This window comes from Triplophysa dalaica, chromosome 16 (genome assembly GCF_015846415.1).
Source record: "Triplophysa dalaica isolate WHDGS20190420 chromosome 16, ASM1584641v1, whole genome shotgun sequence".
Classification (NCBI taxonomy): Eukaryota; Metazoa; Chordata; class Actinopteri; order Cypriniformes; family Nemacheilidae; genus Triplophysa; species Triplophysa dalaica.
In genome coordinates, this window is record NC_079557.1 from 7,712,362 (window position 1) to 7,738,883 (window position 26,522).

The 26,522-nt window shown below is 38.5% G+C and overlaps 1 protein-coding gene across 4 annotated transcripts in view; it reads left to right on the plus strand.

Moving 5' to 3' along the window:
* The window catches only part of drp2 (dystrophin related protein 2), a 106,934-nt gene that overhangs the window by 5,227 nt on the left and 75,185 nt on the right, over positions 1-26,522 (plus strand). Inside the window, exon 1 of one of the 4 annotated variants that reach the window (XM_056769489.1) lies at positions 23,779-23,916. The exons of the other annotated variants lie outside the window; for them this stretch is intronic. The gene's annotated coding sequence lies outside the window, so the exon portion shown is untranslated. Of the gene's footprint in view, positions 1-23,778; positions 23,917-26,522 lie in introns of those variants that run through there. 4 annotated transcript variants of the gene reach the window in all.

The window sequence follows — 26,522 nt, forward strand, 5'->3', positions numbered from 1 at the left end:
GCACTCTCCTCTCTCAGCTGGCTGCATGATATTGTTACGGGCTGTGACTCCAACTCATACCATGACTTACAATCAATAACATTAGTGCATTAGAGCAGCCAACTGCAGTGCATTCCTTTTAATTTCTTCTAATGGCCCCATGCATTTAGCAACGTTCTGTGTTTGCCTGTCTCTGCAGAATATATTTTTTCTGCAAACAAAGTAGGTAGTATTTAAGCCGAGCTATTTAAATACACATATTTTTATTGGGCTTTCTGTATCTAATTGGGTGTTATTGTTTTGAATGGTCAGTCCAGTATTGAGCGTGTTAATGGGTGTAAATTAAACAGCGAAGGTAATGACTGAGTGGAGGTTGTGTGATGCACTCTTTTTGTTTTGTTAAGTCATGTTCACATGAGGTTTGGCTGGAATGTTGAAATATAGATGGTTTCAAGGCAACAACATGAACAAACTTTACTGTGCGTGTACACTTTTGTGGCCCAAACTTAACCTCCGGTACACATCCGCAAAGAATAGAGTCCCTGTAGATTATTTATGATAAAAGAAATGACAAGTAAATTACACTAGCTTGCAAGTTAAAAGTATGTCTTGCCAGTATTAGTTTGGGTTACAAAAAACATTATTTGGCAAAACTTAAATGCGACAAGTTACGATCCATTGAACAAATTGTTTTATTTAATACAATTATTATACAATAAAATATTTATATAAAAGAAGATGAATATGTTACAAATAACACATAAATAGTTCTAGTATTAGCCACTAGCCAGACCGATAACTAAACACAGACCGAAAGTATACTTGGGGCCAGGTGCTTCCAATAAAATCTTGTACAGCTACACGAAATTAATGTAATTTATAGAATTGCTTTTGGTCAAAGTGTAGTTTGTTTGTTTGGGTTGATAACAGAGTAGACTTTAATTGAAGGTGTAGACTTTTCATAATTTTGTATGTTATGAAAAGCTGCTGAATATCTTATTCAAAATCATATGGCAATAAGAACTGTTCTGAGGTGCTTGTTTTTGGTTTTGGATAGGCAGAAAGTTTCTTTGGCAAGTGTCAAGTGCTCAATCTCTTTCAGTCAGTCATGAGTTGTGAATAGATTTGTGATTGAAATGTACCAATCAAAAAGGAGAATTCATCATGAGGAGGTGCACAGAACATGCAGCTGCTCTAGAAACATAGCTAAAAGAGACTTTTTTTTACTTCTAAAGCCGTGAAATACTTGCTCCCAAAGAGAGGATGTTTGGGCTCATGTCGGATGGAGTTTAAAAATCAATAGCTAAATTAATCGACCCAGTACATGGCATGAAGTATCCGACAAGTGCAGAAAGAAAAACTTTAGAAAGTCAGAATAGACTTTGACTCCGAACTTAGTATGGTAATACGCTTTCAACACTCTTCTTAGGCCGATACAGCTCTTAAACCAGGGAATAGATTGTTTATCGAGGTCCACAGACCTAACACTGCTTAATCCAGTTTTATGATTTATCAAGCTGAGAAGGTCAGTCTGTCTGACTGTAATTAATTCTGTCTGACTTTATTTAGGGTCTGCATTGGAGAATGTTCTTCATTAGTGGCACAAACTTTCTTTGGTTCCCAGGCTGGAGTGGGAGGGGAGAGTAGCATTCATTAAAAAGAGATGGTTTTAGATCATTTCTTATCAAGATGTTTATCATTCTTGGATGTGGAAGGCTAATGGTCCCCCACAGGCGAGAAGTAATTCTTTCATCTCTATTTAGCACATGTGAAACCTGTTGTTCCCGAAGTGACTCGCCTGCCAACCTTGAAAACCCAGTAATTTGTTTTTTGCATCAGGTGTGATGCCATATGAAGGGCAAGCATTATTTTAGGAATTAAAGCTCGATTGTATTGAGCTTTACAGTTTCAGTACAGTTATGTCTCTAGCATTTATTCTTTATGTATCAGTACAAGAGAACGTGGGCAGAGTATTGACAGTTTGCCTACAGCAACTGGTTTTTCTTTGTTATTGTTGGGTTATTAATGCAGTCTATTTGCTAGCCATTTCTCAAGGGAGCTGTAAAATTTAAGGCACTGTTCAGATCAGAGGACCACGAACATATTTTATTATGTGTAATTTCATCAGTGTTGCACTACTGGAGAACCAAAAGGAAAAAGATTATAGCTGCAGGTGAGGTTTCTGATATAAATTATGTAGTATTTGAGATTGAAGGTTTTCAGTGAAACCGAGCAGTCTGTATATGATCTGAATCATATTAAACCTTGGTCATACTTCACTTGATCAACTGTTTGAATTGTTAATTATAAAAAATGTAAGTTAACAATAAAATTTATTATTATTAAATGATTAATTGTTTTGTAAAATTGTGTTACTGATAAATAATATTACATGGATACTCCACACCAAAAAGGAAAGGTCTGTCATGAATCACTTCCCCCCCAAGTTGTTCCAAAGCTGTATAAATGTATGCGTTCTGTTGAACAAAGTCTAATTTTACGTTCAAAAGAAAAACTACTATGGTAGTCAATGATGTCCCAGAAATGTAATTTCCTAACATTTTTCCAAATATCTTTCTTCAATATTTAACTTGTTTCATCTGCTTATTTTCAAAATTTTCTTCTGTTTGATCATGACTATTGCTTCATTTTGAGAGCTCTGATAAATGTTAACTGCTGTTAAATGTTATGTTCCTATGGAAACAAAGGTTCAGATGTATTATTTTGGCTAATCTAAACATGAGATAATATGAGATCGCCTAGTCTTTACAGATAGTGTTCTTGTTAAGCAGTTTGTAGCTAGAAGAGAGTTTGACCTTCTCCCTCATCTTACCTAAAGTTTTCGATTCTGGACAGCTTGGAAGCTGTTCAACAGACCAGGTCCAAATGATTCGGCTGTGTGATCATATCAAAGCATGACCTTTTTCTCAGATTGACTTTGACTATTATGAATAACCATGGATGAACGAGGGCGATTTAAACCCAGGCACCTCAACGGCATGCGATAAAGCCTCCCTTTCCCCCTTCGGTTTTGCACCCAATACCTGCTCTGAAACAGAGGAGGTCACAGCACTAATGGCGTAAAGGGCGTGCTGTCTATGACACAGCCTGTAGTGCAGAGTGTAGAGGCTTGAGATTTGAAACAATCTGCTGCCTTCTGTCTGCTGAGACATTGGCATAAGTAAGAGGGCAGGAAGTATATGCTAATCATGCCTTATCCTCTTTATTTTTAGAGCTGATCTCCTCTGAGTGCGCGCTCCCTCTCTCACTCTCTCCTGATCTGTTTCGATGAGGATGCTGTGAGTCACAGGAAGGGAAATATGAATGCAAACCTGTCACTGAGCATAATCTTGAATAGCTATATGAGATTTTCATTGTGAGATTAAACACTGATCTGTACTGTCCTTTGTTAAAGGCTAAACCATACATTTTGAGGGCAAGTGCCTGTGATATGTGTTTGGATGCGACTTGTCCTTGCAAGATTCAATTAAACGGTACTGGGTTAATGGTGCTAACCAAATCTTATTGTTGAGATGATGTGGGCTAAAAGTGCCTGTGCATATTAGATCTCTTCTAATCCTCACTCACATTGTGTGTTTCTTGTTGTTATACATATAGAGCTTTGACGTTGAAACGCCATTTTTATGAAGATGATTGCTGCTTAGACTTCACATCTGTGACAGAGGTGTCAGATTTAAGAGCACTACGTAGTTTAATCCACTCAATGTAATCTTGTTAAAGCTGGCACGATATTTGAGCCTTAGGCAGATTTGTTCACTGCGTCAGTTCTTTTTGGAATGATTGTCTTCCATTGAATTACCAGTAACCATTTTGGATAAAAAGGATGGACAGAAGTCTGCCAAGCTCTGATCTGAAGTTACCAAAGTTTTCCTGACTTTAAATTAGTTTTAATTTGCATGGTGTCAATGTTATGCTAATTTGAACGGTTAAAATTGGTTAGAATAGTTAGAATTGCAAACAGTCGAAGGTTTATTAGGACATGAATAGTATTTTTTTCTGTTTAACCAATGTTTAACATTATTAATTGTATTCAGAACCAGTCTCGGAGTGCATTAAATGAATATTTATGAGAAGTGATTTTATTAAGCTCTGGCAAACATCATCTCTACAATTCACTCTACAAGATTTCACATTGACCGTCCATGACATTGTTCTCAGATACAATTGACAGCATCGGCATACTAAACCAAGGTAGTGAGAGACTCTCCAAGACAATCATGTCCCCATCACAATTATGGCAGTAGGTTCAATATCCATTACATTTCCTCATTCATCATCATCACATTGCCTCCTCGAGCAAGTCTGGTTTAGTAAGTTTTCCCAATTCATTGACATCTCAATTTCTGTTTTATGGCTTGTCAGACCGACGAGACATTTTCGATTCTTGATCTAAATGCAAATGATGGATTTAAATGACATGTTTTCCCAGCGGAGTTGGGTTTTATCTGAGGATCACTGTGATGGACCAATCACTGGGGTGTTTCGAGACTCGAGCTTTAATAGAAGTCAGAGGTGTTACTGCAAAGGCGCTGCTTTGAGTAATACCTTAATGTTTGTTCGTGCCACGTATTTTTGTTCCCGTAGCCCATTTTCCCTGCACCCATCATGTCAGTTTTTTATGCAGCCTCAAAAACATCAAAAGTTATCTCCGGCCGTCAGCCCCATATCTGGCATCTTTCTTACGTTAATACCTTACATTAGGACTTGACAGAAAGCGTTTCATGTTTCCTTTAGAGATTTAAATCAGCCAGGGATGCTTTCATAGTGTATATAGGCACGGCTCCTGTTCAGCTGTAGTGGACACGTACAGATGATTTCGCGTTAGGGAGACCAAGTCTACAGCTTGAATCTTTGTAACAGGCCAGTCGTGTGCCAGAGGGACTAGGCTTTTAGTACCAGCAACATCCAAAGAGGAACAAAGTTTAAAGAGACTTGGGACATCTTTCAAAGACCATGCTCGCAGGAGGCTCTGAACCACATTAATAATGGAGTGTCCCAAGATGGAATCGTGGTGGATTTCGTGGAATCTGCTTGAGCGAGGGAAGGCAATCTTCATGTTTTTAAGACGAAGGAAGGATATGCTGACTCCCATGTGCCATAATTAAATAGATCTACATTGTGGTATTGTTATAAATTAGACCTCAAGTGTATTGTGGTGGATTCTGTAAAACATTCAGGAGATTTGATTTGAATAATTAAAGGCAAAGGAATAGAAATCCATTAACTCCAAATGCCTCTTTTACCTTCATTTATTCGACTTTGGCGGTTGTCACAAATCAGCCTTATTAAATTGGTCATTTTGTATTCCAGTTAGCATGCATAGGCAGTCTATACAATTATCTTTGTGTGTGCTGCTCAATATGGAAGTAAATATGACTGATGAACAGGTGCGTTCTAATAATTAACTCTGCACACAGGCTATGAAAATAACCAACGTGCCCCAATGAACATACATTTAATTGCAATCCATAGATTTCAGACATGGTTTATCATTGTACCCCACCATTGTCTGCTATTGGTCATAATGTGATTTGTATTGAATAAAAGAGGTCCTCGTGACTGACTTTGTTCTCTAACCCCTCAATTATTGTTTCACTGGTAAATGTTGTTATTAGAGAAATCTGACAGTTAAGGTGCTAGTCATTATGCTCCGCTAAAGCCTTTGTGGGCCAGGCCTCAAATTTAAAGAAGCAAAGTGGGTTTTAAAGCCCGCTGATACAGTTTATCCCATTAATCAATACAAATGGACAGTGGTCTCACACCATCGAAATCTTGAATGATTTATGTCAAAAGAATCGCATCTGGATCGTTGAAGTGCCTCTGTAATTGCAACGTCAGAGATCACAGATATCAAGGCAAGCGCTATCGATCGAACGCTGTCAAGCAAATGCGTGAGCTCTCAAACCGAGGTCGGCTCGATATCTGACTAATAAGAACTCAGGCTTTGGAATACGTGTGGGTGATAGGACGAAAAGAAGAGAGTGAAGCGGATTTCTGTTTTACCCCATTAGACGCATGATCCCAAACAACCGTGACCCGCGTTTGACTCGTTTATGTAAATAATTGTTTTCTTTAAGTTTTGAAATACTTGACCTCTTTGACCCTGGTCGCTGGGACTTTGGCCTGCCCTTTATCAAAACCTTTTGCGTATGAAGCAAAAAGGTGGATTTGCGATAAACAATTCCCCCTTGGAGTCTTCTATCTCCTGCTTTGTGAGTAATGAATGTTCAGACTCTGCTGGGTAATTAAACCTGACATCATACCACAATTTGCTCTGCCTGCCTGCTTCCTGCTGGCCTCCATAACCTGGCTGGCCACTTCTCTTGTAGAATCGGCTAATTGTTTCTTTACTGCGGGGAAGTCGTTAGTCTCGCATAGCCAGACTTTTGACTAATGGCATGAAGTCGGTTCCAGTTTGCAGCATATTCTGGCCAAGAACCGCCTACTTGGACAGGAACGGTCTGTCTAATCGTGACTAAAAGACCAGTCACTGTTCGATTGGTTTTTATGTGCTTGAGGTTGGCTTATATGAAATATTTGACATTACAGTAATAAACATTTTGCAATATTTTTAATAAGTATTTGTTAAGGTTTTGTTTCTTTAAATGGATAGTTTACCAAAAATGAAAATTCTGTCATCATTTACTCACCTTCTTGTCATTTCAAACATGTATGACTTTCTTAGTCAGAAAACAAAAGGTTTTTTGAAGAATATTGACAATGGCGCGGTGCTGCTGCGGCACACAGGGAGTAGTTCCATGCCTTGCTCGAGGGTCTTACCTCAGTCGTGATATTAAAGGTGGAAGAGAGCGCTGGTCAATCACTCCCCCCACATACAATCCCTGCTGGTACCGAGACTTGAACCTGCGACCATTGGGTTACAAGTCTGACTCTCTAACCATTAGGCCCCCACAAAGACCAGATTATTTGACAAGAGGGTGAGTAAATGATGACAGGATTTTCGTTTCTGAGTGAACTATGTTGTAAATGTATTTTCCAGGCAGACTGATGCAGAGCAGTTGGATGTTTCATATCAACCAATCAGATTGGAGCTGCATATTCCAGTCACTTCTTGCCATTTTTTGTCTTAAATATTCTGAAGGTTTGTGCACGGACTGTGGGTGGTCCATTGGCCTGCGGACTGAAACTGAGAGTAGGATATTGTTGTTTGTAAAATGAGTGAGTTTTATTACACACACAGAATAAAAGAAGGTTGTTTTTTATGTTTTCTTTGTCCTAAGATGTATGTGCTCTGACTTTAGTTTATCCGATTTCTCCACAGCAGGAGGCGTGCTCCATGTGTGGCACCACACAAAGGCGAAGCGCCACGACTCCTTTGGGGTAGAGGTGTTTTGTGGAGAGTGTTGCTAAGCTCTTGTGTGATACCCTCTTGTTGATGAATCACGCTTTGTTGTCATCAAAGCGTGTTGTCATCTTTGATTCTCATGAAGCTTGAGGGTTGAATGCGGTTTCATTAGCGAGAGAAAGATCTGCGTGCATGCTCATGTTGTATTATGTGTGCATCTCTTCTTGGGGAACTCTTCAAAGGTGGACCGATCTCTTCCAACCTGCAAATATTTGCATTTTCAAACCTGATGGTAATCATTAAACATTTATATTATATACTTCATGCATTTACATACGCATTTAGCAGGTGCTTTTATCAAATGTGACTGTGCATTTAAGATACATTTTATCTGTTTGTGTGTTCCCTGCAAATCAAACCCGTGATCTTGGCATTGCTAGCGCCTTGGCCCATTAACTGAGCAACAGAAACAAAGCACACTAATGCAGCCCACAGATAGATAGCCATAGGAAGCTATCGATCCAAACAAAGGATCCTCATTGGTGGCTATAGATGAATGGGTTGATTAAGATGCTCTGTGCTCGCCAGCATTTATGAGTCCATTAAACTGCACATATCTCTAATGGCATATCATATTCATCAATTTATCTGTCAAATTAAGACACAGCAACAGTTCTTTGTGATGCGAGTCCTTGATAAACAATAAGAATGTTAATTGTGATGGCATCATGTCCTAAAACTATTTATTTTAGTCCGGATAATGTAGTGTGGTCACAAAGCGAATGTAGTGCTAGTGTGTTAATAAAGCAATAAGGGATGAGAAGTACGTTAAAGTAATTTTTCTATTAGTGTTCTTAGTGTATTGGTATAGTAATATAGAATTCATCACACATTTGACTATATAAGTTATTATTTTATTCCTCCATAACATGCTTTTAGATTTAATAGAAAATAGCTGTGTTTGAGGGTCTCACTATTGCTTGGCTATTTGATGGAGGGAAAAAATGCAATATGTGCTTTACCTGTCCAAGCTTGACAGGGAATTGTTCTTATTCAGGCATTTCAGATAAAAGACAGTAAATGCCAATAGCAGAAGAAACTGACTAGTGTAAATGGGATAACCTTGCAACCACACGCTGTGGCTGCTCATGTGCATCACACCTGTAAGGTCTGCAGTGGTCATGAGGTTTCATAGCACTGCTCTGAGGAAGGTGTTGCTTGAGGAAGTGAGAGATGAAGGAATAAGGGGATTGGTAGGAAAGAAAAGCATTCCCGCTGCATGCGGGAGATAGGTGGGTTGTGCTTGAAATGAGATAGATAGGGCCATGAATTGTATATATATTTAAAGAGAAAGAGTGAACCTCTACTGTTTGCATTCACTTGTCCTCTGAGAATATTCAAACATATAAGGGGTTTTTTAGTCTGAGACCACTTTGAAAATATGGATTCAAATCTAGTTCTGAATTGATCTGATTTATACCTGGAAGTTTAGATTTGCACTGTATAAAATGCAAGGTTTTTTGCGTTCAGTAAAAAATTAGACGAACCCAACCGTTGGGTTGCAATTTATTTGCAACTTAAGTTGTTTGGTTTAACCCATTTTAGGGATATATATAAACATTGTATGGGTTTATTTAACGCAAAAGTGGGGTTTGTCCTATTTTGAGCCAACGCTGGGTTGAAAATAACACTGCTTAGGACAAGAGACAGTTATGACAAATATAAAGCAATATTTAAGAATATTATTAAGGTTTAATTGATTAAACAAAAACACAGACACGTAGCTCTTTGGTACCGATTGCATTGCTTTTATTGATGGATACAAGATGCTATTTTCAAATGATACAGAGGTAATTAGTTTTGCACAAATTTGTTCCGTCAATGCCTGCTGAAGTGCATTCTGTCATTCAAAACAAAGGGGACACACCAATGACTATTAAACCAATTATATGATATTCAGATTTCTGTTAAATGTTTCATTGAAATTCTTTTGCTAATAGTATTTAAAATGAAAAAAAAATTGCTATTGGTCTAAGACTTATTGCCTTGAAATACCATAAAAAGCTATATTTAAGATTAAATGAAACTAAATGTTTTTAATCACGTCTTATCAGTTTAAATACAGGGTTAGGGCATTTTAATTTGTGAAGGCATCTCCTTCACTTCTCTAACCAGGGGGAGTGCTCTCTGTAACATGAAAGCAATTTGTTCTGTCTCTGCCTCCATTTCTACCCTGAAATGTTTTTCTGATAGTGCAATGAAATTACTGCGGGGAGAAATAGTTTAATAAGACAGGGTGCAGGTTTTCCACAGGCCCTGATGGCACAATGTCTAGTGTTTTCAGATTACTTTCTATGTGTAGCTTGGAAATAAATGTAAGCGCAGTTTCCTTTTCGTTTGGCTGACAAAAGTACTTTTTATTCCGTCTTTTTGCTCTTGCCCGAAGTTAAGACAAGTTTGAAGCTCTGTTTTCACACACAACCGAAAAGACGGGCAACGGGCGCATATTTTAGCATGATAGACAGCCTTTGAGGGCATGCCTGGTGGTGACGGGAGGAAGACCTCATCATTCCTGTTTCCTGTGATGTAGTGCACAGGCTTTATTGGTCTTTGATTTGAGGTATAGGCTCTCATCAAATATGGATGCTGTTCTATCGCAATATTAAATTGAATTTATGATTGAAAATGGGAAAGTTATTGCCATCCTGCCTCACAAAGTGACAGTCCTTTTACTGCTGATTGAGAGACGACGATTTTAAGGATGATTTAATTACTCTATAATATTTAAAAGCGGTAGAAGTTTCAGCTACCAGAATTGGTCTGTAATTGCCTTTGTGGCCCTCGGCTTTAAAGGCTCAAGAGAAAAATGTTGGATATAGAGAAAAACAGCAGTATAACAGAGTTCATTTCTCCTAATGGATTCTAAAAAATTAAAAAGCTTCCTTAAAAGGTTGTAGCTTTAATGTTCTCTGGGCTGGCATGTGTGGTAGTAACTGACTGTTATATTGCCACATGTGTCAAGAAAGATTGGTTGTGTTCACAACGTAGCAGAACACAGTTGTCAATCCAGCTGCCAGATGGAGATTCTAATGCAGACTTGATGCAGTTTGCCATTTGGTGGTTTTCAAGAACTACTGAATTGTGAACTTGGGTAGTTGACAAATAAACTGTGTCCTACGGTGTGATGGCACAATATTATAAAACAAACTGGAAATAATTTTATTGTACATTAATAATATTAATCATAAAATATAGCATAAGAGAAATGTATCTTCATTGCTAGTTTTATTAAATTAAATTTGTCATTTCATACGTCAATCAAACGCTTCCCGTTGTCATTGGTTATGTCATGATAACAATGTTTCCAGCAATTTGCGGGTTTGTGACATATATCCTTACCTAGAAAAGCGTTCATGTCCCCGGTTACTATCGTGAATCTGTGTTGTGGGATCCATATTATCAGATTCATTAGGTCCCAGTATAATTTATCTTTATCTGTCTTGACCTCCATCTCTGTTGGCACGTAAGCTTTGGTAATGCATTAATGTGGGTTGCCTTCAATATGCCTTCAAAATGTGGGTTGCCGTCGCTATGATGCGTTCGATTGAAATAAGGGACTTTGCAACTCTTTTGTTAAAGAGGATTGCTACTCTCCGTGGCATTCATGCGATGAGTCGTAATGAGCAAAAGTCCAGTCTTCGTAAAGTGGCTTAATAACGGCTAGCTTTAAGAGTTTTGGACATGACCTAGAGTGAGTGAGGAGTTAATAATATTAAGAATGGGCTCAACTGCAACCGGTAATAACTCTTTTAATAGTTTAGTTGGTATGGGATCTAATGAACATGGTGTCAATTTAAATGCTGTGATAAGCTTGTTTAACTGTTCTTGGCCTATGGGTGAAAAATAGGGCAGCTGTTCTAGAGGGGGTGGGGGGGGTAGCTGCTGTTGGTTCATTGGGCAGATTTAAAGGTTTAGCATTAGTTATTTTTTCTATAATGATTTAAATTTTCTCTGTGAAAATTAGCATGAGGTCAGTACTTTAAGATGAGCTGGAATATTCGGATCAGGTGGTTTCTTCTTCAAGATCATCTGTGTTAGGGTGTACCAAGTATTTGGGACAGGTCGGGCAGGTTATCTGTAAATCTATCTTTAATGGTTGGGATGATTGTTCTGCCCTGTCGATAATGCAGAGTGATGCAGCCTTCAATTCCGGTAGTGATCTTGACATCATTACTTTGAGCATCTCTATATCGCTAAGATCGATTCCATGTGATATGACTAGGTCTAGGGTATGATTAAAGTGGTGGGTGGTTTTGTTAATGTTTCGCTTGACCGCAAAATAGGTTAATTAGTCAATGAATGCAACTCCAAAAGCATCATTCGCGTTAGCTAAATGAATGTTGAAATCTCTATCAATGAATGACTTGTCAGCTTGAACCAGTATATTTGACAAATAGTCTGCAAATTCTTTTAGAAAATCAGCGTAGGGGAATTGGGTTATATCCACAGTGGCCAAAATGAGAGATAGAAGTTGCTTTTGTCCTATATCTGACTACAAGAACAAGCGCTTCAAATGACTTAGTGCATCCGCGCCACATATCGGAGCACTGCCCACTAGGCTATCGGCTCCAACGCTAGGTTCTAATTTTAACCTTTTAGTTGACCTCACTATTCGGGGAACAGACACAGTCTCTAAAAGAATGCCAACTCAAATTCTTTGATTACTAATTAAGTCGTGGATAATATGCAGGGGATTTACTAGTCAGATTGTGGGCAGATCTTGTAGATGTTTTCTGATAGCAGCTCTGTTCGGATACTGCTAGGGTGCAGACCGTCAGGACGGAAAAGCCTAGGATGGTGCCAGAAAAGATCCTAATTATTTACAAAGAGCAGTTTCTGTTCATTACACCATGACAATAACTGTTCATTTAAATTGAATAGTCTACAGAACCTTTCATGTCCTTGTCTCGCCGAGGGAGATGTACAGTACGGCGGACTTCCTCGATTAGACTCCTGAAATCACTCTTCAGAATCTCCGACTGCTGCGTCCTGATGTCGTTCCCCCTCGCGTGCAGCACGACAGCTCCGATGTTCCCGTCTACCTTCAGGATTGGGGAATCCTGCGGAGAAACGTCTAGAACATGAGCCCCAGGAATACAATAAGTACTCACCTTTTCCTTAATTGGAGGAAGCGCATACGTTCTGGACGATCGAGTCTCCGCTGCTCACAGCATTGGATTCCATTTCGTGAAGGGTGGGCAAACAATTCCTGAGGTGATCTTGAAGACCAGAGACAGCACTGGGGAAGAAGTCATCGCTCCGGTCCTTGCTCGGGCCCTTTCGAAGTGGGTGTTCCGGTGCTGGAGTGGAGTTCATTTGGGCTGTTCGCGTTCTCGGAGCCTGGGCTCTGTGCAGAGAAACACACGGAGCAGAAGAGGTGGGAGTAGATTGTGCCGAAAACTTACCACAGGCTTGCTAGCATTAAACCGGGATGTTTCCAGCGCAGTTTTCTGCTCTCACAGCCATGCCTGCTTCTCTAATAGATCTTGGATCAGCTTCTCCATAGCCTCCAGTTTCAACTGCACCGACTGTAGCTCGCACATGTGCGGTTATTTTGTCAACTACCCTAATAACTAATCCTATTTTTTTAAGCATTTTAATATACCCATCTTGAATAAAAATAAGTTTTAATGTAAATTTGTGCATGAATATCAAAAGGTGTTTTGAGACAAACCGTCCTTGTGATTATTCAGGCTTCTCATGCTCCCCTACAGGATCATCTCACCATGCTGTCTCTTACTCTGCAGGCGGTGCACTTATTGTCCTTTTGCTGCAAAAACATGCTTGATGAAAGAATGCTGCACTTTGCTCTACAGACCACCCTTGACCTGCACACCCTCGACTCAATCAGAAAATTCATGAGCCTTGTCCACTCTATCAAAAACTATTAGGACAACACTCCAGTGGCTAATGTCCTGTCATTTTTGTCACCGGCTTCACCAAGTCATTCATATACAGAAAGAAATCATATCTAAAGTGAAATTACGGTGTAGAATCGCTGCCTAGTGCACTTGCAATTTACAAAAATAGACAAAGAATTGGCGAGCTGGGCTTTAGGCTTAATATGATACATCTGCTTACTGTGCTGGATTTTCTCTAAGTGCATTTCAGTCTTTTGAATTGCGGTTCGCTGAAATTCTCGACGGAGATAACCAGTGACCCTACGGCGGTGTAAGTGGAAGAGTTAGTTTGACCTTGAAGGCTCTCGCTGACACGCACATTTTCATTGCCAGTTTAGACAGTGTTGGTTTCAGTTCAGCAGGGCAGCTGTTAGCCGTGGGTGTGGGATTCTATGAGAGGAAAATAGCTGGATCTGTGAGTGGGAGAAAGGGCTGTGTTCTGGTTTGATGATTTTAGCATGGACAGGCATAAAGTTTCAATATGGCTGCGATGACCACAGCCCTTTATCCTCCCAAGAGATACTGTGAAAGACATATAAAGCTTCCAAAATGAAACCAAATGCATGATAATAGTCAAGATAAATATTGAAAGGTGGATTAAATATACTGATGCAGTAAATATTTAGTTGTTGTGTCAATAATGCTATAAAGGAGTTGTTCATCCAAAAATGATATTTACACACCATTATCTTGTTCTAATTTTTTTTTGTGTAACACAAAGATCATGTTAATGTGCTTCTAAGTAGTCCATAGCACTTCTGGGCTACAGTCCAAGTCTTCTGAAACCATGTGATAGCTTTATGTAAGGAACCACTTTCAAATTGATAGTTTACCAAAAATTTTAATTCTGTCATCATTCCGCAGAACATAAAAAAAGATATGTTGGTAACCGAACAACCGCGGTACCCATTCACTTCTATTATGGTCACAAAACCAGTGCAAGTCAATGGGTAGCATCTTTGTTCGGATACCAACATTCTTGTAAATATCTTCTTTTATGTTCAGCAGAAAACAAGTCATACAATTTAGAAATGACTAGAGGGGGAGTAAATGATGACAGAATTGTTATTTTTGGGTAAACTATAGTCTTTAATAACCAAAAATCTTGTTCTGCTCTCAGGAGACACGCAAGAACCATGTTTGGTTTAAATCTTTGGTTAAGGGAAGAATTATATGCGTAAATGATACAATTTCCATTTCTAGGTGCGCTATTCCTTTAACAACAGATTGCATAATCCATGACTGTATTAAACGGATTAGATAAACCAAGAGCAGGATGTGAAGAAGCTGTTGTTTTCCAGCCAATCAGCCCCTGTGTCACCAAATGAGCCCTCGGGCGGAAAGATGGCGCACACCAGTGGGTCTTCCAGCTGCCCTGGAGACAGATCAACTTCATAATTGAATGACCTCTCCTTCAGCTCGCTCATTGCACTCTAGGGTTGTAGGTGTGATGGCCTGAGATTGCAGTTTACTCTCTGCTTGGCCAGCCATGTTGACAGAGATAGACAAAAGCGCATCGCATCTGTAAGACAGCCCCCCCATGAGATGAGAAAGTTAAATGAGGCAAAAGCTGGACGTGATTTACACAAGCCTCGACTTCGTAATACATTTCATTTTCCCTCACATTAAGTTTTAAAGGCTTGCACGCTCAGAGCCGTGTCACTTTATTTGTCAATAAAGGCTCGGCACAGTCAGATGAAGGCCCGGGGGAATGAGATGCTGCCGCGAGAGAATGGCTAGCAGTTGTGACAGGTGCTTTCAGTTGGTGTTTGTGTTTACTGCAAATGATATCACGTCTCGCATGTGCAAACGGGGTCAATTACTGTTTTCACTTGGTATGTTGTCGAAATAATTTGAGTCTCTAAATACAGTGCTCATAATGAGGTCATTTTCAGTGATTGGAACTGTTCAGTGGAGAATGAGTCACCCGCTCGAATGAGAGATCCTAGTTCCTGTGTTGTTTTACCAGGGTATGAAAAGAGAGTGAAACTGAAGTGGCGTCCTTCCTCATCTCCAGGCATTGTTTGTGGCTTGGGATTTCAAAGTGGTTTACCGGCACTAGACAATGCGTTTGTGTGAAATTTGCCCTGCAGGATGTGACACTGGTGTAAAAAAACTTTGATGTGCGGCTAAGGGACGCTGGTTTTCAATAGCAATAACAATTAAGATGTACTGAAAATGGCTTTTTAAATCATAAGGGTTCAGCTACTATTTTTACATCATAAGCTTTGAAATGAAAAACTCTGTGATACTGTATGTAAATAGCTGTGTCAAGAATTGTACCTACTCTAAATGGTCTTTTTTATTTCTGTTCTTTGAGTTTCAAACCGTGAATTAATCAATGAAAACACTGACTCAGGTTTATTCTAAAAGGTCTGCCACTGTAAAAAGCTGAATTGTTTCACTATAATTCTTCTGCATTGGATTGGATTAATATCATGGTTGGCTTGGAAGATTGTATTTTTAGGAGCAAGTACAGAGTTTGTCAGCCGTTTAACAAGTGGATGTGGACTGGTCTCAGAGCTGAAGCCGTAGCAGGTGACAGGTAGGAAATCCCTGCCAATTCTGTGCACTTTGGGAGAATGATGACTGGGCATTAGAGAAAGTGCAGAAGTGCCCAAGTTGCCTGAACTTTGGGGATAATATGTGTGTGAATTAGACTCCTGTCTTTCTGATCACACTCTTCAAATCTGTTTCCACTACTGCAATCAGAGTTGTGAATCAGGTGATTTCTCATTGGGTTTTTCTTGATTTTTGATCATATTCATCCTTGTTTAAAGCTCTACAGTTCTTTCAATATATATTTTTACCTCGCTCTTGCAAACTTTCTGCAGGAGAAAAGACTCCGTATCTCAGATCCAATATCAAATGTTATAGATCATGTTGTTGGGCTGTGTCTTAAAATCAATACCTTAATTTAATTATTTTATTTTTTCTTTATATTTTTAAACCTTTGAATTGCATTGCTTGAAATAAATTCTGTCTGCCTTTGAACATCATTCATCTTCCACAAGGATATTTTATCCAAAAATGAAAATTCGGTCATAATTTTTTCTAAATTTGTATTCAATTTGACTGCAATGTCAAGATCCAATAAGAACAGAAACAATCATAAAAGTCTGTATGACTCACGCAGTAATCAATTGCTTACCAATACATACTTTCCCTGAAGCCAATTGTTATTTGCATCTGCGTTTATATTGTATACACTAATGGCAGTAGTAAACAGTAGACATAAAATATGCTGTTTCAGTTATGCACGTTTACCAATCCACCCCTGGTGCTGACATAAGTTGGACTAGATGAATCCAGTGGATCCAGTCTTTGTTTGTTTGTCAAAAAACATTAAAAAGCATGTTTGCAAAGTCAAAGAAAACATGAAATTTTGGCAACAAAAAACACAGAAGTTCTTAGATTGTGTTATATTGAGCATTTTGAATTGCAGTTTGTTTTATAAAAGCAGTGTGGTCTTAAAAAAGAAACCTTTCAAAGTGTAATTTTCAAACAAAAAATATATGTTTATTGAAGGTCTAAAATGTTGTTACATTTTTATCCTTATCCATGCTACACTGCTAAGTGGATGTGTGTGATTTTGAAAATATCTTTCTAAAGCCATGACAGGGGTTCAACAAGTTTTCATTAAAGTTGAGTGTAAGAATGATCACAGGCTCACCATGGAAACTGATAAAGATAACTAAGTATTTAATAAATACTGTTTTGCCTGTACTCCTCTCACTTATGCGTCAGAACATATAGCAATGTGACTCAGAGAAACCCAAATTTCATCTATTCCAGTTCACGGAATCTTTTAGTTCTCTGAAATAGTTCATTACCAATTTATACCTCACCTTCACATTGTGGTAGGGTGACCAAATGAACCATTTCTCTCGGACACGTCCTGGCCAGGATTTTAGGTGCATCATCAAGGTTCTTACATTTTAGTTATATAAAATTAATTTACAATTTTTAAGAGAAATAAATGTATAGTTTCATTCTTACCCTGAAATGTAATGGTTGCGTTTCTTGAATAATAATAGTTTCTGATACAATTTGACATTTCTACATATTCATAAATACTTATCAGAGGGCAGTTTTAGAGTCTCCAGAAAGTGTGTACGGTAGGATTTTAAGTTCAGCAGTGTTAACCTTTTTTAAGAAATCATTTCATTTCTTCAGATTTGAAAATGACAAATGCTTTGGTACCTTGGCTTGTATACTCAACATCTGATATTGTGTCTGTGTTCCCCTCTTTTAATCTTATATAAATTCAGTTAAATGATCTTGTTGAGTTAGTTTAAATTTGACCTTTACTGTTATGCATAGATGTGTGTTGATTCAGTTTTTCTTCTTAAGACATCAGCTCATCATGAAAGACGATGGGCCATGTGTGCTGTCATATAGTCTATGGTTTCAGATGGATGAAGACAGAGTAACCACAACCCCATATCTTTTATACCAGCAAAAAACAATATCTTAACATATTTTATGGATTTTTTAAAACCATTATAGATCTTATTCCAGGCTTTGATTCCTAAACATTTCTTAGATTATATTCAAACATTCTAAAATGTCCAGTAACAGTAATGCAGTATGATATAAATATATTATATAATAATTTTGATTATATAATACTTTTTCCTGTTTAATTGATCTCTCTCTCACGGGCGCAAACACATTCGCTCGCAAACATACTCGAAAACTTAAAGATGGACTTTTGAATAGCTTATTTATGCCCTAATAGTGTCTAAATTGTTTAATTATTTACTAAAGGATTTGGGACTTACCTCCCTAGAGTTTGGGCTTTGAACAAGCATATCAGTTTCGTGCATGTGCTGGTATGGCTTCTTGTTTACCTCGCAAAAGGCAGTATTGACTAGTCCTAGATCAATATCACCCAGAATATGAGCATGATGTATTCTCATCGACCTGTAAGAATGAACAATCTCACGGAGTCGACCAAAACTCCATTAGGGAAAAAGAAAGTGTGATTACAAGCCTGATAATGGGGCAGTAGTACATCACTCTGGATGTAGAAAGTAGCAAGTGTCAGCCTTAAGGGGGGGTTTTACTTCTGAGTCGGACCTATGTCGTAGCCTACGCAGAACCTACGACGTACCATGACCTCTCCAAAAATGTAACAGTGCTACAATGTGACGCGGACCGTAAGCACTGTGATTGGTCTGCTTGAACCCCCTCTCTTCAGGTCAAAAAATAAATTTCTTGTTTTACTGTATTTAACAACTCAAGCCGCAAAATTAACTGTGTACTTGCCGCTATCACTGCTAAATTCTTCCGACAGTGTACACAAAGAACCGCTTCTTCTTCAGCTCTTGTCTTGGTTACAGAAGCAACACGTCTGTGGACACTGTCGTAGAGGCTACAGCGAAGGTCCGATGCTGAAGTAAAAAAACCTTTAGTTCCTAAAGACCATCATAGCATATATCTGCTGGGATCTGATACCGGAAAAAGCAGTTTTTTGCTCTGAGATGTGGCCGTGATTAATGGAGAATTCTGGTGTCATATAGTTTTGGCTTGGAATATTCAATTACTATTTGGCTGTAATAATATGAAAATTTATTAGCTGAACATCCCTTCCTGCATATTCAAGACTGAGTGCACAAGAGATATCGAAAGGATTTCGCTCTTTTACTCGCTGTTTTAAGAAAGCTCTCTAAATTAAAATAATTGATTAAAATGTTATGTTGCTAAGCATCTGTATTATAAAGTAACTTTATAATAGAGTTCAACTCCCATTAAACACTAATGGAAACTGGATTCAAAGATTAAATATCTTAAACTTTAATAACACAGTCTGGTAACGTAATTATTCATTTAACTCCATTAACATTTGCAATTGAGTTTCGTAGCCTTCGGATGAGGACATCAAGGATATCAACATGATCGATTTGCCTATTGTCAATCTCTATGATGGCATAACGACGCATTATCCTCTGCAATATTGTTATGGAGACATCAGAACTTGTAAAGGTTGAGCAAATCTGAGATGATAAAGCCAGCGATCTAATCTTTCATATAATCTTTCATTACCCGGATCTGCCAAGCTTTTCATGTTTTTCTCTTTGTCGGTGCAGTGTAGTGTAGCCCGCCGGGTACAGTGGAGATCGGTGTAAATCTGTACCCTGGCAGGCTGATTCCAGAGGCATTGTTGGAGAATTGTGGATACAGTATGCAGGGCAGGTCACACCTCTGGCTCAGCTCACTTAACCCCCTCTGGGGAGACTCCAGCTGTGTGTGCTAAGCATGAGTTGATACACAGACATCGCATGTGGAGAAGATAAGACTGAGGAGCTTTGCATAGTCGTAGGGTGGACTTTTGGTGTGCCTGTGGCTAAGGCTAAAAAATGCTCTGGATATAAAAGGTCAGTGTCTCTCAAGGTTTGATGGGTAAGAGAGTTATTTTAGTTTTGATTCTGAATGAGTCTCATTACATTACATATCAAGGAATATGTAATGATGTGGGTTATATAGGTCATGTTATGTTCATAAACACTGGTGTAAACGTAAAGCAATGTGGGCTGTCAGTTCCTGTGCGGCAGTTTTGAGGGGGATATCTTGACTGCAGAGGTCTCGTGCTGGTAAACATGCACATACTTTATTTTTCTGGAAGCTGATAACAAAGAAATATGACTCGTCTCCAGAAAATAAACTTGGAATCAAGGATGCAGTCAGACCGGGGGGAATTCTACACCATTATTTTCACAGGGCTTGGGCAGCTTTTCAAAGAACTGTTCTTTTCACATCATAAACAACTTGGACTTTTTGCTAAATGTCATTGGTTTGAAGTTTATTATCTAAAATGTCGCGACGCAGCGTATTCCTATTAACGCCAGCCTCAAAATCTAGATTATAATCATTTAAGGAACAACACCCGGGACCTTTGTGCTTTAATATATTTTCCATTCTCTCTTCCCTGAACGTTTTCTTTTCTACCATTTCAGTTCATTAGCCTCTTAAACTTTTGATGAATTGATTCCAATGTGGTGCTGGATGGTTAAAATAAAGGCCTTGAGAATTAGAGAGACTATGGAAAGACTCTGAAGTAATACAGCCATTGTGTATCAGCACTTTGAAAAATCCTCTCTGTTAGGTGCAGACTTCTCCGACAAAGACAGGAAATGAGTGTCTAAGAGGTTGTGCAGTGATTAAGTGTGGATCGAGGAGAACTGCCTCACTCTGCTGAGAGGCAGATGGTAACCTTGGGGACGCCGATGCGGCTGCGTGTAGGTGAGAGTGGCAGAAAGCTCTACTCGAACTGCACTCTCCATTCTATCAGCCTACTACTCTCTTCCTCTCTAACTGATGCTCGGTTTTATTTTTGCATATCTCTATATCTCCTATGCTGACATAAATACACATTCTGTGTTTATCTGTGGGCTGCTGATGGAAGGGCATTTTACACGCTCACGCTGGGTTGTTCTGCTAATTAATTTACATTTACTTACACCAGGACTGTCATGATAGCAAAACACTGGTAAAATGTTAGGATTCGTGACTCTTTGTAATGGTTTTGTAACAAAAATACTGCAAATAATGAAATCAATCCTTGAAATATCTCTCCACTTTTTTGCACTTGTGGAAGGTTTTTTACATGGAAACGTGAAGCATAATGTAATGCTATTAAAATGTATCTGTAATTGTAATTGAAGAGGTCAGATGCAAACCCATTAAATCAGTCAGACGACTTTTCGTTCAAATGAGCATTTGTTCATCATTCTCCTACACTTCAGACCAGGCAGAGTGTGGTATTTATCAGGTTTTGAAGCAAAATAATTTGAGTAATGTATAATATGTGTGGAGAGCATTCACTCATCACGATCTCTTTTTTGACTGTGGTGGCTTTTAGAGAGGTTTGAATCCGAACTCTTCAATTGTGTTTCTTTTTCACACCCCTTTATGATTTAAAGTAATCTTTTTGTTGAGTTAAAATAAACAAAATCAGTTATTTTGCAGGTAGATAAAAATATCTGTGGTCAAAGTTGTTTACTACTGTAAACGTTTTGGGGTAGTTTCAGACAGGGATTAGGTTAAATCAGGACTAGGCTTAGTTATATTATGACTTTTAGTTTTTACAAACATGCCGTATAAACAAGAAACAAACATTACTGATGTGCATATTGAGACAAAACAATGGCACTGTTATATTTTAAGATATGTTTTTGAGTAAAGACAGCTCTTACCCTGGACAACAAAACCAGTTTTATGGGTACATTTTTCAAAATCAATATTTATACATCATTTGAAAGCTGAATAATTAAGCTTTCTATTGATGTATAGGTTGTTAGGATATGATAACATCTGGCGGAGATATAACGGTTTAAATCTCTGCAATCTGAGGGAGCAAAAGAATCAAAATATTGAGAAAATTGCCTTTGAAGTTGTTAATAAGAGTCACTGTTACTGGTCATCCACTCAGAAAAATAAAGTAATAGATAGATTTAGCATAGGACATTTATAAAATATCTTCATGGAACATAATCTTTACTAAAATCCTAATGATTTTTGCTTAAAAGAAAAATCTATAATTTTGACCCATACAATGTACTTTTGGCGATAATTAAAAATGTTCCCGTGCTACTTAAGACTGGTTTTGGGATCCAGGGTCACATTTATTGTAATGTGGGACTAGCCTTAAACTCCGTCCATGAAACCACCCCATAGTGTAAAGATACCATGTAAAGTCATGTAAAGAAACCAGCAATGTTATGTTTCAAATATACAAGGGGATAGAGAGACTAAAGTTTTCGAATGTAGCTTTCATAATGACCAAATTGTAATTCGGCCTTACATGTAACATTATGCAGCCTATGTAACCTATAGCATTATGTAACCTATTGTAGGAATGTTAGTCACTATAAGAGTAAATACATATCAAATAAAATCGAAGTAAATTCGGATTAATAATTGGTTTCCTCTTTTTTTGTCGATTTGTTTGATTAAAATGAACAATATTATAAAAATCAGCTGGTTTATTATCCAGAATTTCCTTTCCAAGGCCTGATGTAAAAATTGTTATCCTGAAATACCTTGCAAGGTTTTTTCGTTTCTTCATTGTACTTTTGTTTTTACATTGCACTTAGTTTCGGTCTCTGTCTCCACGTGAGACTTCCCGTTGGTGAGAAAGCCTAGATTGGTTCTAAAATACTCTCATTTCAGCCAGAATGAGCAGAGGCAAACATGACAAGTCTTTACAGTTTTGGCTTTAATGTCATTCATGTGGAAAACTGTACAGTGAATGTAGACTGATGCATCAAAAAGGATGCAAAAGCATCATGAAACATGTATCCTTAGGCAAGTATTAGTACACAAACACTTGTCTTTATCTTAGTACACTGTAAGTGCTGAATCTAAAATATATCACTGTAGATCACAGTAAAAAAAAGATCAAGTGCTTTATTGGAGAATGTTGGAGAAACGATAACAGAAACACTATTGTAACAACTAAAAGAAGCAGTTCATAGATTTTTTCCCTCCTGGTGGATGTTAAAATTAATGGTTTCTTGTTGCTTGTCAGTCAAATGCGGGGAAGCAGAAATCTCTCAGGGACTGATTTTTTTCACCCATTTGGTCTGTTTTTCAAGAGCCCCTGCACGTACCGTCTCGCTTCAACACAGATAAGTGACACCACGGCGTACATGACACGGGACAGGGACGTCAGGAAATTTAGAGAGACTTTTACTCTTAGCTGAAACTATAATGTAAATTATTCATGCTGGCTACGTCTCTGAAATAGCTCATCTCGTTGCCTTGGCTAGTAAAACTACCTGCCAGCTGCACATTAAACTTTTATGGCTCTGTTTTGAATTTTTTGCTCACCTATGTACTTTGTGCAGGCTGATTTGTGGGCGAGTTGCTGGCATTTACTTCCTGTCATGGCTGGATGTCTATCCCCTCTACCCCACGCCAACCCGGTTGTCTCATCCGCCCATCAAAGTAGGATTTATGCCCGTTGACGCCCACAAAGGTCAGGCGGCGAAAAGACTTTAGAGATTAAAGAGGAACTCTGCTTTCGTAGCTGCACAGGTGGCAGACCTCAGGCCAGGCCTGAAGCTGTTTGTGGCTCGAGAGCTTGTCCAGGAAGTAATGAAATCTTGGCTCGGCCGACGACGCTCATTGGCATTCGCACTTCGTCTACCCTTCTTTCCTCGCCATCGGCCATGTGTGAGCTCAGCCGGCTGCTGGGATTGTGTGGACGGAGCGTGCTGTCCCCTGATAAGCCAGTCTCCTCTGATTAGCCAAAAGAGCGAAACCGGGAGGTTTGGGCCTACAGCCTCGTGTCATGCACAGAGGTGGGAGAGCTCGGATTCGCTGGCTGCAGTTGCTCAGAGTACGGCTCGATTTTCATATGTGGGTCCTCGCTTGGCGTTCAGCCCAGATCAAACAAGGGCTTTTAGGGAAAGAGCAGATGTTTGTTTGTCTGTTTTCTTTAGCCTCTTATCAAATCTTCTCTCCGGCAGAAAGGTGATGATATGATCCTCTTCTTCCTGTAGGTCCCAGCATACGCAGATTGCCAGGGCTCCCTCTCCTTTCCACTTTGCTCTGCGCAGCATCTGGAGGACGTGTCCGTCCCCCCTGCACACGGCCTCGGACTCCGGGAACCTGCCGCCACGTCAATCACGTCCTCACAGCTGGGTAATTAAATTCAAGTGCAAATTGCAGGCGTCTTCATTTAAAGAAGGGGAAAGCAGATTAAAGACGGATTTTTGTCTGTTAGTCAGTTTATCTAGAGTCCTCTTTGAGGTTTTCCACATTGTGCTCTCTTCTCCAGACCAGCATGCCAGTGAGACTGCTCAAATCTCCAAGGAGTTTTTGTTTGTTTGTTGATCTATCTTGCATCTTTTTGAAGCTGAGAGACTGTAAGAAATATCACTTGTTTAAGAGGTCCCAGCTTGGCTTAATGTCAGGCTCACTTGTGAGTTTTCAAAGTGTGCTCTTTATGAGAATAGACCTTTGTGAATAAGCCAAAAGCCTGGTGTCTATTTAAGTAGATTTCCTTTACCAAGCTTAATACAGAGAACCTTTTTGCAATGCTTGTTTTTCATTCACTTTGTTTATTGTAAAGTTTTGTTTGTTCATGTTTTGGAACATATCAGTGTTTGGAAGCATAAATTCTGTGTCTCTTTAATGGTTTAGGATTATGTCTTTGTATAGACCTTGAGATTCTTGCAGTTTATACAGCTTTGTTTATTATAATAGGAATGATTTGTTTTTGCATTATCATGTGGCATCAAAGTGCATTGGATGAGCTCTATATTAGGCCCTCTATCACATTCGGAAGAAGAGGTTTCAAAAATATTTACATAGTAATATAACTTACTGGGGATGCAGAATATTGAAGAAAAATGCGTTATGGAATAACAAATAATGTGATTTATGATTCAATAGTGCTTAAGTTTATAATGGCAATTTAATATTAAATTAAATAAGCAACACATTTTCTTTCACATAAAAACTGTATTTTGACACACAAAATTGTCACATATTTTTAAATGCAGCAAAAAAATGATGTAAAGCAAAGTTGTGTGTAAAATAACATGAAAAACATGTATCTTACATAAAGATGTTCTCTTACTTTTTCTGGTGCCCTAGTTGCCAGAATATAAAAAATATAGAATATAAAAAATTACAGGTATCTACATGCACATGGGCACAAACATTCATGGACCAGTTTATCTATTATCTGCGTCAATCTTAACTTTTTGAATTATTAAAACGATTAATTTATCTCCTTGTTAAAGGAACAATACAGGGTTTTTAGAAGGATCTATTGACATAAATGCAATATATTATACAAAACATTTTCTTCAGAGGTGTATAAAGACCTTACGTAATGAACCATTATGTTTCTAATAATAAGAATAAGCTATTTATATCTGCATACAAAGCGGTCCTACATACATTGAATTCGCCGCCATGTTTTGTACATCAGCCATAAACGGACAACAAACAACTCTACAACGCTTGTTTCCTCTCTCTTTCCCCTGCAGTATAGTGCGGAAACAGGTCGCAGATGATCCATGATCCATACGGATCGTACTCTACAGTTCGGAACGAATGTGTCTTATCATTGAGGAGAGAGTGTAAAATGACCTTTCTCTACAGATTTAAAGCCAATGTGCTCTCTCTCTTTCCAGGATCTGGACTAGTAAAATATTCAAGCGATTCCAGATAAACAATGGCGCTCAAAACTTCTCCGTCACACAATTAATAATAAAACAACAACATATCTTGGTTCTAACAAACAGAAAAATCAATGTTACTCATATACTTATCCGAATCAAAGCAACTTCATCGGGGGTGATTTTAAGACAATCTTTCTCTCAAACGTCTCTGTGGGAAAATAACTCCATAGATAGCTGTGAGCATATCTGCTAAAAGCCTTAGTACCGCAGGTCCTAGCCGCTTCCTGACTTTTATACTTCTTTTTATCTTTAAAATCCACAAACCTTTTATTTCATGTAATAAGACATCGCTCTTTCTACAGTCTTTCTAATGCCAGTATGATCTCTATTCCCTGCTTTAACATGAGAACGACATCTTTTTGTACTGTGGTGGCCACCGTCGTCTTTGAACTGAGCGATTCACGGCAAATCTATAATTCCACGCTAGTGGCCGCTGTAAATCAAGAACAGTGCCTTTTAAGTTATGACGCGGATCCTTTATCCGGGTCTAAGCCTCCATTTATTTCAAGTGAAGGTACTATTTAAACAGCCATGTATGAGCACTGTTTATTCATATTAAACATTTACACAAAACATTTATAAACTCGCAGTGCACACAGTCTCACGGAATCTCCGACACCAGTATTTTGAATAAATTGGAAAATGAACCACGGTCTGGACATATTGGATTTAGTTTTTTGGAGATTCATATTAAGATTTGTTGTTTGCCTATTGCATGGTTGGATCTGTAAAATGTGGTGTGTGACATCAGGCTTAACAAAGCTGATTAGAAACTATTGCGATATGCATATTGTTGTATGCAAATTAGTGAAATGTCAATCTCGTTGTGCAGCTTTATTACTAACACATTACACACTCAAGAAAATGTCTGCTTCCAGACTGTGCATTAGCCCTGAGTTAATCATTGTACTTTACAATTTCTAATTGCATATGTCGCTTTATATGTTGTATAATAATATATAAAGATAATTCTTATCTCCAGTGGAGAACATAATGGTAAGTTAAAAGTGTGTGTAATTGCTTAAATGGAGAACGCTGGAACACCCACGCAATCAG